Source organism: Micromys minutus (assembly GCF_963924665.1).
Source record: "Micromys minutus genome assembly, chromosome: 26".
Lineage (NCBI taxonomy): Eukaryota > Metazoa > Chordata > Mammalia > Rodentia > Muridae > Micromys > Micromys minutus.
This window is the reverse complement of record NC_137961.1, coordinates 5,326,630-5,338,730: the sequence shown is the minus strand read 5'-3', so window position 1 is coordinate 5,338,730 and position 12,101 is coordinate 5,326,630. Positions and strand designations below refer to the sequence as shown.

Here is a 12,101-nt window from a genome sequence, read left to right as displayed (position 1 = left end):
CAGCTGCCACTTTGGTGCAAAAAAAGAGTCACCTCTCTGGGGATAGATGGGGAAGAAGAACCTGGGGCCACTCCCAACTTCCCCAGGGCATGAAGTGACAGGCTCACCCTGATAATACTGCATTCTGAGGAATGAGGTCAGTGGGAGAGTTCATTAACATGGTAGCTGTGATTACTTACGTGTGAACATGTGTAAGGTGTGTTTTCCACATGTGGAGTCATGTCTTTGAGAAGGGAGGTGGTGTTGCTCTGTCCTTTTCCATGTAGATACTTTTTATTGGCTTTTTATAGCTCCTCACTTTTCTAGGACATTCAGTGTCATGTAGAATAGACATAGTCAGCATAGGCATCCTATGCTGCGCTAGGTCTTAGCAGAAAACCTTCCTGTTCTTTCCCACTGCTTATGATAGCAGTGAGAAAGTTTCCATGAAAGACATTTATGCTGCAGAACTTTCCTTCTAAACCCGAACTACTTTTAAAATCAAGGATGCTGAACTTTCCCAAATGCTTTTTCCTCGGTCAGTTGAGACAATCCTGTTGGTATAATCTTTCAGTTTGTAGTGAGATGCACTGATTGACTTGTATTTTTTTAAGAGCCTGCCTAGAACACCAGGAGTTAGTCCCATTTTATCACGGCATATAATCTTTTGATGTGTTGTAGGTTAGCGCTGGTCAACATCTTATGGATGATTTTTTTTTTTTTTTTTTTTTTGCATCAGTGTTCATAAGAGGCACCAGCTTCTGTCTATGTCTTCAATTCAAAGATCAAAGTGATGTTGGCTTCATCAAGTTTGTTTGGCAATATTCCCTCTTGTTCTGCGTTTTGAAGAATTTAAATAGGTTTTTGGTTGACAAGATGGTTCAATGAGTAAAATGACTTGCTGTGCAGGACTGACAATCCAACTTTGATCTCTGGATCCCACAGTGCAAAGAGAGAACCTACTCCCTAAAGCTTTCTTCTGACTTGCATAAACACATAAACACACGAACACAGGCACACGCACACACACACACACACACAGAGAGACAGACATACCCTAAAGTTTTCTTCTGACTTCCATATTTGATTATGGCAAGTGTGCACATAAACACACACACATAAAGACACATGTACACTCATATAGGCAAGAATTCTTGGACTGTTTGGTAGAATTCAGTTGTGAAATCAACTGATCTTGATGTTTCTTTGTTGGAAGCTTTTCAATCACCTTTTCAGTATTTTTAATTGTTATTCATCTGTTCAGTATCTTAATTTCTTCATGACCCAATCTTAGTTGGTGTTTTCCCAACTCTGGAAGCATATCTTAGCGGATGTGGTCATGGCGGGGTCCTTGTGCATTGCTGGGCAACCTTCATGCTGTTGAGCTACGTCCCTGTTGCTGGGTTGAGGATTATACAGCTGAGCCACATCCCCAGCTCTGCTTTCTTTTTAATGTGAGCACGTATTTCTATAATATCTGCTTTCTTTTCAATGAGAACATGTATTTCTATAACATACACTTTTAGGATAGCTTTTGGCATATTTCACAAGCTGTGGTATGCCATGTTTACATTATACACTGTTATAACATACAACATATATGTCATGACACAGGCTTATATTTGCTTGTTTGTCTGGAGACAAGGTCTTACTCTGTGGCTCAGGCTGGCCTCTAGCTTACTGAGAGTCCCCTCCTTTGGGATTTGTGTTACAAAGACTTTTTATATTTCTTATTGGCATTGTTGACTTATGTTACTAAGAAATTATTTAAAATTCTATTTTCAGCAAGTATATGAAGTATGGGAAGGGATATTATACTTACATTTTTACCAGATGTTTAAGACAAACTGTGGCATATAAAACCAATGATCCCTTTGCTACTTTCAGGTCTCATTTTCCTCCTCCCAATGCAGTCCTTAACCTAAGTAGAAAATTATAATTTCCATGCAATGTTATGTGTCTTTGCTATAATAAAAATTAATAAATAGTATGTAATACTGTGTGTATACCCTAAATGTTATAGAAATAAAATTGTAATGTATCAATACATGGGCTCATTTCCCCAGCATATATAAGGTAAGAGTTTATTAATTACACCTGCTAATGTATTATAGTATAGGTCCACACATTTCATTCCTTACTTTGCTGATGGACAGTTAGGTTGTACTTGGCATTTGATTTTAAGTTGCAATTACTGTTCTTATACACTACTTCCATATATCTTTTTTCACTAAAATTTGAGTCAGAATCTTGTTGTTTATGTGTATGTCTGTGTGTGTGTTCGAGGGCATGCATGAACATGTGTATGTGAGTGTTTCTGTGTCTGTGTAGGCCAGAGATCAACCTCAGTAGTCACTCTCGTGTGCTGTCTACCTCGGATTTTGAGACAGGGTCTCTGACTCCTGGAACATGCCAAATGGACCAGGCCAGCTGGGCAGCAAGGTTACAGGTGTGCAGTCACACCTGGCTTCCCAGCTTCTTATTTATTTAATTAATATTTTGACATGGGTTCTGGTGATCAGACTCCATGCAATTAAAAAAGTTTGCTCAGTGAGAAGGAGTCACTTGAGCAGCTGAGACATCTCTCCGGTCTAGTATCTTGACTCTTTTTGATCTTTTGTCCTTCACACTGATTCTGAAAACAAGGCCAGTCATGCAAAAAAAAAAAAAAAAAAAAAAAAAAACAAACAAAAAACCAAAAAACACCCCCATCAACTTTTTTTATTATTTGTCTCTGTTGTTAACAGATGTTGAATTTGAGCATGTAATTTTTGTAATTTTTGTGCATGTGTAAACATGTTAATTCTGTTGTGATGATGCTGTTTCTTCACTTCAAACACTTTAAAAATTGTTAAACCATCCTTGAATTCTTGGGATAGAGCTCATTCTGTTGGTTTTAATACAATGGTGGTATGAGTCTGTTGTGATTTGAGGAATATTTAAAAATATATTTAATCAATCAGCCTTATACTTATTTGGGCCAAGTGAAGAAATGAATTAAACAGGAAAGAATGTCCTTACAGGATAAATGCATTTTTTTCCTTTGATACCGTCATCTGCTTCACCATTTCTTTATCTCTTTTCTTTGCTAATTTTTTGAACTGAGGCATGGTGCACTAACTTCGAGGTTTCACTCTATTAACACATTTGCTCTACGTTAGAACCTTTCCCTGTACTAACATTGTTGTAGCCTATACGTTTTAAAAAAGATTTATTATTTTTCTTGGCGTGGTGTGCAGGTACCCACAGAGACCAGAGGGAACCAGATCCCTAGTGTTAAAGGCCATCGTGAGCTACCTGAGGTGGGTGCTGGGACCAGAGCAAGTGCTCTGAACTGCTGAGCTAGCTTTTCAGTTCCCTCTGCATACTTTTATACGCAGTAACTTTACTATTCTGTCCTAGGAAAAGATTCTTGCTTTATTTAAAACACAAGTTATAATAAATGTTTTGTTTTTAAAAATCTGACCTTTAAAAAAAAGATCTTAAAAGGAACTTTGTAACGATTGCATTATATTTAGAGAAATTTCTACCTATGTTAGAGAACAGTCTTAGCCTTGCTTTGGGTTTAATTTGTCTCCCCCACCCCACCCCCACCCCGAATTGCATGAGAATCTGCCTGTCTGCACGGAAGACTTTGAAGGACCCTGCCCCCAGTTGGTTTTGATTGGTAAGTAATGTTGCTAGCAGCCAATGGCAGAGCAGGGAGACAGAGGTGTGATCTTAGGATTCCTGGCAAGGGACCCAGGAAGGAGCAGGAGGGGGAGAGAGAGCTTCCATGCCCGGGAAAGGAGTAGACTAAGAGGTGCCAGACAGAGAACAGTTGTCATGTAGGTGCTGTGGAAGTCATTCTGAGAGGGCTGCAGATCTGCGTTCGGGTGAGCCAAGATGGAATATAGGTTTCACTAAGTAATAAGTCAGGAATATTGGAGGGGAGTGTGTTAGCCACGTGGAGGCTTGGAAGTGGCCCAGCCATTGAGCTGTTTTAGGCATATTAAAAATAAGGTTGTGTGTGTGTGTGTGTGTGTGTGTGTGTGTGTGTGTGTGTGTGTGTCTATCTTTCATTAAAGAACCCAGAACATTGGGGCAGGTAGTGAGGAGTACCATCTCCACCGCCACCGCCAGTATGATTTGAGAAGGGTTGTTTGGGTTCATCAGTACTTTGTGACCTAGAGTATTATCAGTTTTTGTGAATGCTCCATTTGTCCTTGAAAACAACATGCAACCTGGAAGTACTGAATGTAGGGTCTCTGTGTATTAGACTATGTTTACTATATAATCTTTATGTCATTCATCCTGTACTTGTACTATACAACCATAAACTGCTTTAATCACTGAAACTTATGGAAAGCTAATTTTTTTAACGTTTAGGGTTGGTGGGTTTTACCGAAAAGTCACCTTTTGTTCTATGTATAATGCCGTCTTTTATTTTAAAGATCCTTACTTCTGAATATTAACCGAGACTGTTGTTCCTCAGTGTTGTATTCTGGAGTGGGTTTGATCTGGAACACTTGCGAGTGTGCATTCTTCCGCTGTACACCAATCAGGGTGCCATTGTAAGGCACATGGTATATTTGTGATTTCTGTAACTCCCTAAGGACCGTAGCCATTCTCCATCTGGTCAGACAAAGCAAGAATGAGCACCGTACGGTGACCCAGGAGCAGGGTGATTGAGAGGCTGCTTGTCTGCCGTCCTTCCCTTTTCTGTGGTTTAGTATTCTACAGAGCTATGACCGTGTGTCTACTGGAAGTGTTTGCTTTTATTTGAACGTGTGGACCCCTTATTAGAAATCAACATGCACCATCGCAGAGAAAGAGGTGCCCACTAATCCAATTGCATCTGGACTTGATGAGTTTAATTTCTCGTATAACTGTTGTTTATGGGACCGACATAGGCATCTGACAGCCAGACACAAAACCACGCACCACAGGCCTTAGTGTGGCCAGTCCTCGGAACTGTACTCACTGGCTCCACTATGTCTGAAATGTTTTACGAAAGCAGATTTTAAGTTCTGTGCAGAAGAGATATCAAAGTTTTAAACATTATATTCTTCAGGAAATAAAAGATAGAAATGGTATTCATCTAGGTTGTGAAAGAACTGATATATTTAGAATTTGCTATGTACCAAGACTGCTTTGGGTCCCCTTAAATATATACACACCACAAATCAGAATTTACCAAAAAATGTGTGGTTTAAGATAAAAGATAAAACCACCAAGGCTTTTGTTTGGTGGGACACAGCCATACTGAAGACTTTGCCTTCTCTTCACTACTTTTGAATCTGGTTAGATGTTGCTTCAAGCTCCAAGAGAACCTGAAATAAAGGGTCATCATTTTAGACCAGGGTTATTGGCTCTTTAGAAAAAGTAGCTTTGAAGATTTCTTTTATTACTGTTTTTATTCCTAGTAGAATCACTTGTATATATAAAAAAAATCACACATTCAATGAAAGGCTCCCCGGGAGGGCTAAGAGTGTCACAACTGAACCACAGGAAGGTCATAACCACCATCAGTCAGGAATAGCATTCTTTGGAGCACTGTGGAGTAAAATGACTTAGAAAGGAAGCACAGTTCAGCACCAACGTGGGGGCACCTCAGCAAAAACGCTAGGTAAGACTCAAGAGAGGGGAAGAACTGTTTAGAGCAAGAGAGACTTTGTCAGGAAACAGCAGGGGAGGGCTTGGTCTGTAAAGCTTATTGCCGGTGGAGTCCAAGGTGGCTGTTGAATAGGAAATACTTAGCTAAATAAGGGTTTGAAAGATGCACAAACAATGAACTCAGTGAATTCATGAAGAAATGAAAACCAATGCTGATTCTATAAATTCTAGTAATACACCCCCAGTCTTCCCTGCCCCGTGTATGTTCCTTCATGTGTGTACAGACATGTGCACATTGAGGCCAGGGGCCAACCTCAGCTAGCATTCTGCAGGAACTGTCCACCTTGTGTTTGAGACAGGGATCTTACGAGGTTCTGTGGCCTACTGATTTGGCTAGCTTGGCAGGCTAGCAGTCCTCAGAATCCTCCCAGCCTTTAAAATCAGAGATTCTGGGTACTGAACGTGGGTTCTAATGCTCACAAGGAAAGCTCTCGGCTTATCTCCTGGCACCTGGTTTTTATCCCTAATTTATATTGAGAACCTCCCAGAATGACCAGTGGGACAAGTGGAGGCTGAGAAAGTCTGTATTTTTAAATAAAGCCAAATATTTGAAATATTTTGTGTCACTAGGAAGAAAACTGTATTGGATACCTATTTACTTTTTTTCTAAGTCAATTTATTTTGAATAAAGAATCATCATTTTGTAGACGGAGGTTTTGTAAGTTTTGTACCAAGATAACATACTACCAATGGTTAGCTGTGTTTGATCAACACCCCTTCATGGAAGGATCAGGAATTCAAGGTCCATACCTAAACATAGTAAAAGCAAGATACAGCAAACCATTAACCAACATCAAACTAAATGGAGAGAAACTTGAAGCAATCCAATTAAAACCAGGGACTAGACAAGATGCCCACTCTCCCCCTACCTATTCAATATAGCACTGAAAGCCCTGGCCGGAGCAATAAGAAAACAAAAAGAGGTCAAAGGGAAACAAATCGGAAAGGAAGAAGTCAAAAAAATATCATGATTTGCAGATGATATGATAGTATACTTAAGTGACCCCAAAAATTTCACCAGAGAACTCCTACAGCTGATAAACTTCAGCAAAGTGGCTGGATATAAAATATATACAAATATTAACTCAAATAAATCAGTAGTCTTTCTCTACTCAAAGGATAAACAGGGTAAAAAAGAAATTAGGAAAATGACACTTTTCACAAATAATATAAAATACCTTGGTGTGACTCTAACCAAGCAAGTGACAAAAACTTCAAGTCTCTGAAGAAAGAAATTGAAGAAGATCTCAGAAGATGGAAAGATCTCCCATGCTCATGGACTGGCAGAAGTAATATAGTAAAATGGCCATCTTGCCAAAAGCAATCTATAGTTCAAAGCAATCCCCATCAAAATTCCAGCTCAATTCTTCATAGAGTTAGAAAGAGCAATTTGAAAATTCATTTGGTATAACAAAAAGCCCAAGTTGTCAAAAACTATTCTCAATAAAAGAACTTCTGGAGGAATCACCATCCCTGATCTGTATTAAAGAGAAATAGTGATTAAAAACTGTATGGTATAGATACAGAGATAGGCAGGTAGATCAATGGAATAAAATTGAGGACCCAGAAATGAACCCACACACTTTTGGTCGCTTGATTGTTGACAAATGAGCTAAAACCAATCCAATGGAAAAGAGATAGCATTTTCAGGAAATGGTGCTGATCGAACTGGTGGTCAGCATGTAGAAGAATGTAAATCAATTTATTCTTATCACCCTGTACAAAGCTCAAGTCCAAGTGGATCAAAAACCTCCGCATAAAACCATATACATTCAAACTAATAGGACAGAAAGAGGGGAAGAGACTCAAACACATGGGCACTGGGGAAATTTTCCTGAACAGAACACCAATGGCTTATGCTCTAAGATCAAGAATAGACAAATGGGATCTCATAAAATTGCAAAGCACTGGCATTAGGAAAAAACAGCAACCAACAGAATGGGGAAAGATCTTTGCCAATCCTACATCTGATAGAGGGCTAATATCTAATATATGCAAAGAACTCAGGTTAGACTCCAGAGAATCATATAACTCTATTAATATGATGGAGAGAGCTAAACAAAGAATTCTCAACTTAGAAATACTGAGTGGCTGAGAAGCACCTAAAGAAATGTTCAGCATCGTTAGTCATCAGGGAAATGCAAATAAAAACAACCCTGAGATTCCACCTCACACCAGTTAGAATGGCTAAGATAAAAAACTCAGGTGATAGCAGATGCTGGCAAGGATGTGGAGAAAGAGGAACACTCTTCTATTATTGGTGAGATTGAAAGCTGGTACAACCACTCTAGAAATCAGTTTGGAGGTTCCTCAGAAAATTGGACATTGACAACCCAGCTATACCACTCCTGGGCATATACCCAAAAGACACTCTAACATATAACAAGGATACATGTTATACTATGTTCATAGCAGCCTTATTTATAATAGCCAGAAGCTGGAAAGAACTCAGATGTCCTTCAGCAGAGGAGTAGATACAGAAAATGTGGTACATTTACACAATGGAGAACTACTTAGCTATTAAAAACAATGACTTCATGAAATTTTTAGGCAAATGGATGGAACTAGAAAATATCATCCTGAGTGAGGTAACCCAATCACCAAAAAAAACAAAACAAAACAAAAAAACACCAAAAAACAAAACAAAACAAAAACAAAAAAACAAAACAAAACAACAACAACAAAAAAACCACCCATGGTATGCACTCACTGATAAGTGGAATACCCAAGATATGTTTCACAGAGCACATGAAGCTCAGAAGAAGGATGACCAAAGTGCAGATGCTCCAGTTCTTCTTAGGAAGAAGAACAAAAATATTCTCAGGAGGAAATATGGAGAAAAAATTTGAAGAAGAGACTGAAGGAAAGGACAGCCAGATACTGTCCCATCTGGAGATCCAGCCCATATACAGCCACCAAACTCAGATGATATTGTTGAGGCCAAGAAATACATGTTGACAGGAGCCTGATATTGCTGTCCCCTGAGAGGCTCTTCCAGATCATGACAAATACAGAAGCAGATGCTCACAACCAACCATTGAACTGAGAACTGGGCTCCCAATGGGGGAGTTAGAGAAAGGATTGAAGTAGCTGAAGGGGTTTGCAACCCATAAAAACAACAATACCAACCAACCAGAGCTCCCAGGGACTAAACCATGATCCAAAGAGTACACATGGATGGACCCATGGCTCCAGCTGCATATGTAGCAGAGGATGGCATTGTTGGACATCAATGGGAAGAGAAGCCCATGGTCCTGCCAAGGTTTGGTGCCCAGTGTAGGGGAATGTCAGGGCGAAGAGGCAGGATGGGAGGGTGGAGAGGCACCCTCATAGAAGCTGAGGGAGGGGAGATGAGAGAGGAGCTTTATAGAAGTGAATCCTAGAAAGGGGATAACATTTGAAATGTAAATAAAATATATCCAATAAAAATTAAGTGAAAAAACCCATAAACCAAAACCATCTCAAAATGCAAAAAATAAATAAATATACATGATAGAGCATCGATTTATCTCTATAAGTAGACACAACTTTTACTATAATTTAACTCTATAAACACAACTCTTAAGTTTTATATGTTAGTATAAAATAAAATTTTAACAAAGTGTATTTGAGCAAATCACACCAAATGACTTTTTGCAAATAGGAAGAAAAAAAAAAAAAAAGAATTGTGAGTGTCTCTCCCATGGATCTGTTTTGCTGTTTTTTTTGTTCTTTGACCTCTGCCAACCCTCAGGTTTTCCTCTCTCACTTCCTAGTACATGGTGTTTGTTCATGTTTACAGAATTATGACCTTCAGGTTGTGAACTCGTATTCTAGTTTTCTTCATGTATGGATTCTCATTCTTAACTTAATAATCATGCCATCTGCATCCCATCTTCCCTTGACAAGTTAGCAGGAACTTTGTGACCCAAGTCAGAGCTCCTTAAGGCATTCTTCTGCGGGGAAGACAGCATCTTCAGTAGGCACCCAGTAGGAAGCCTGTGTTATTGGTCCACTCTTTTCCTCAACTCTCAACCCAGGACCGTGTACATATGCGAGCACTTGAGTTCTCTCAGTCTGCCAACCATGCAGCAAGAGACAGGTTATATAATATTTTTTAAAAAATTTTTTATATATAATGTAAAAACTTGTGGTGTAATAAGATGAACTAAGGGGGCAGAAAGGCAGGTGTGAAGTTCTACACCAGTAATTGTAGCCCTTGGGAAGCCGACTCAGGAAGATGGGACGTTACAGTCCAGCCTCAGCTACATCACAGAAAGGGAGAGAAGAGGGAAAAGATGGAGAGAGAAGGGAAAGGTGGATGGATGGAGGCTTGGGGACAGAAAGGAGATTGTATTTTGTGCATGTGTGTTAACCTAGCAAGCATACTGTCCTGGGTTTGATCTCCAGTACCAGTACTAAGCAGTAAAGCAATGACTCTAAATATTCAAAATTAATTTAAACTTGATCAGTTTAAAACACCAAAGCCCACACATTCAATACATTTTATGTTTTAAAATGCCTACTAACCACTGTCTACTAGTGACTTCATTTAAACACTTTTAAAAAGTAATAAAGTAACCCAGTCCTATCAGTTACAAAAGCCAATTTATTTGCATGTATCCAACTCTTTTCTGGGCTTTGTATTTTCAGAACAAATATCCATAGATCCATCTGCTAGATCAAAATGGGGGCAGAGGCAGAAGTAGCTCTCAGGGTACAGCATGGGACAGTCAAGCTGGCCGAAGAAGAAACAAACAGATGGAGTCACACCATGCCTTGAGAATTCTGTTACCATGGCAGAAACCTTGGAGTCTGTATGTAAGAGCCATACATACAGTGAGGGTAAGTCTGCCTCTCATTATCTAGGAAAAGTATTGTACCTTGGTCCAAGAGAATGCCAATCTGGAACAGGGAGCCTTCTATTTTTATAATAATATTCTTACTGTGAGATACATGTAAATCCAGATGTAACTGTAAGTATTAATACAGAGATATTGCATACCCCTTTCCATGTTCCCCAGTGGCAAAAGCTCACACAAGTACAGTATAATGTCATCGTCGGTTTGTGTTGACATTTATAGTCAAGACACAGAACATTTGCACCAGCACAAGGATCTCTCATATTCTTTTATAGTCACATATGTTTCCCTCACATCTAACTCCGTAACCCTGAGCAACCATTAACATGTTCTGCCTTTCCAGGACTCTGTCGCTTTAAGAACAGTCTATACATCAGATCAGGCAGTGTACAGCTGTTGGGGCTTTTTCATTCTGACAGTTCTCTCCAGACTCATCTGGATTTCTGATTGAGTTGATACTTTGTTTCTGGATTGCTGGTTGAGTTGATAGTTTGTTTTGGGATTGCTGGTTGGTTGATACTTTGTTTCTGGAGTGATGGTTGTATTGATACTTTGTTTTGGTTTACTATTGAGTAAGATGGTGATGCTGGAATTGAATATTTGCCTGTTGACCAACATCTGGATTGCTTCCACCTTGGGGCTATTATAGAAAAATCTGCTTTAAATATTTGTGCATAGACTTTGAGAGGACGTAAGTTTTAAATTCTCTGGGATAAGTGCCAAGTTGTTATCACTAGGTCACTTGGTGGTTGTGTATTTAATTTTCAAACAGATTGCCAAGTATTTTAATTTTTAAAAACTTTTTTGTATTGATTCTTTGTGACTCATGCACACCAATCTCACTCATTTCTTCATTCCTTTGATCTCTCTCTGCCCTTGCAAGCTTCCCTCCCACCAAAGAAAATAAAAAATAAAAATAAAACAAACAACAACAAAACCGTCTCATCATGAAAGCTGAAGTATGTCACAGCACACCCTTGTGTCTACACATCTTCACTTGCAAATGTTCATTGCTATGACTCACTGTTCTGCTCTGAAGCCTCTGGGTTCTGCTACACTATCAGTACTGGATCCTCACAGGACTCCTCTCCGCTATCCTGTTGTTGCCCTGTGTCAGGATCCTGCGGCTTTGAGTCTGTAAGACTGGCTCTTTCACACACTCCAGCAGTTCCTAGATGGAGTAGATGTTGGTCTGGACCTGGATGGTAGCTGCCTTGGTCAGTCTGACAGCTGTCCTATACCCACACCACCAGGGGGAGCTCTGCAGCACTGCCCGGTTAGCTCACCTACATGCTACAGCTGGAGAGGGGTGGGATAGCTCCCCCGTTCTCATGCCCCAGGGTGGGCGCAGCTCTCCTGCCTACTAAAAGCAAGGAACGGTGGGGAAAGGAGCATCTCTCCCTTGTCCACACCACTGTGGCAGACCAGCTCAGGGCTAGATTGCCTGTACCCTTGGGGCCAGTTCCCTCTTTCCTGGCCACCAACATACCACCAGGGCCAGCCATATTGTGCTGCCTAGGCAAGGTCTCCTAAGTGCCACAGCCAGTGAGGGGCGGGGCCAACTCTGCACAGCCCTTGGATATCTAAACGGTTCCAGGCAGCAGCCCAGACCTGGAAAATTCACAT

General features: G+C 40.0%; 1 protein-coding gene across 1 annotated transcript in view; it reads right to left on the bottom strand.

Annotated features, from left to right (window-relative positions):
- The window catches only part of CPA6 (carboxypeptidase A6), a gene marked incomplete at its 3' end in the record, with an annotated part of 235,567 nt that overhangs the window by 49,828 nt on the left and 173,638 nt on the right, over positions 1 to 12,101 (bottom strand). The window lies entirely within an intron of this gene.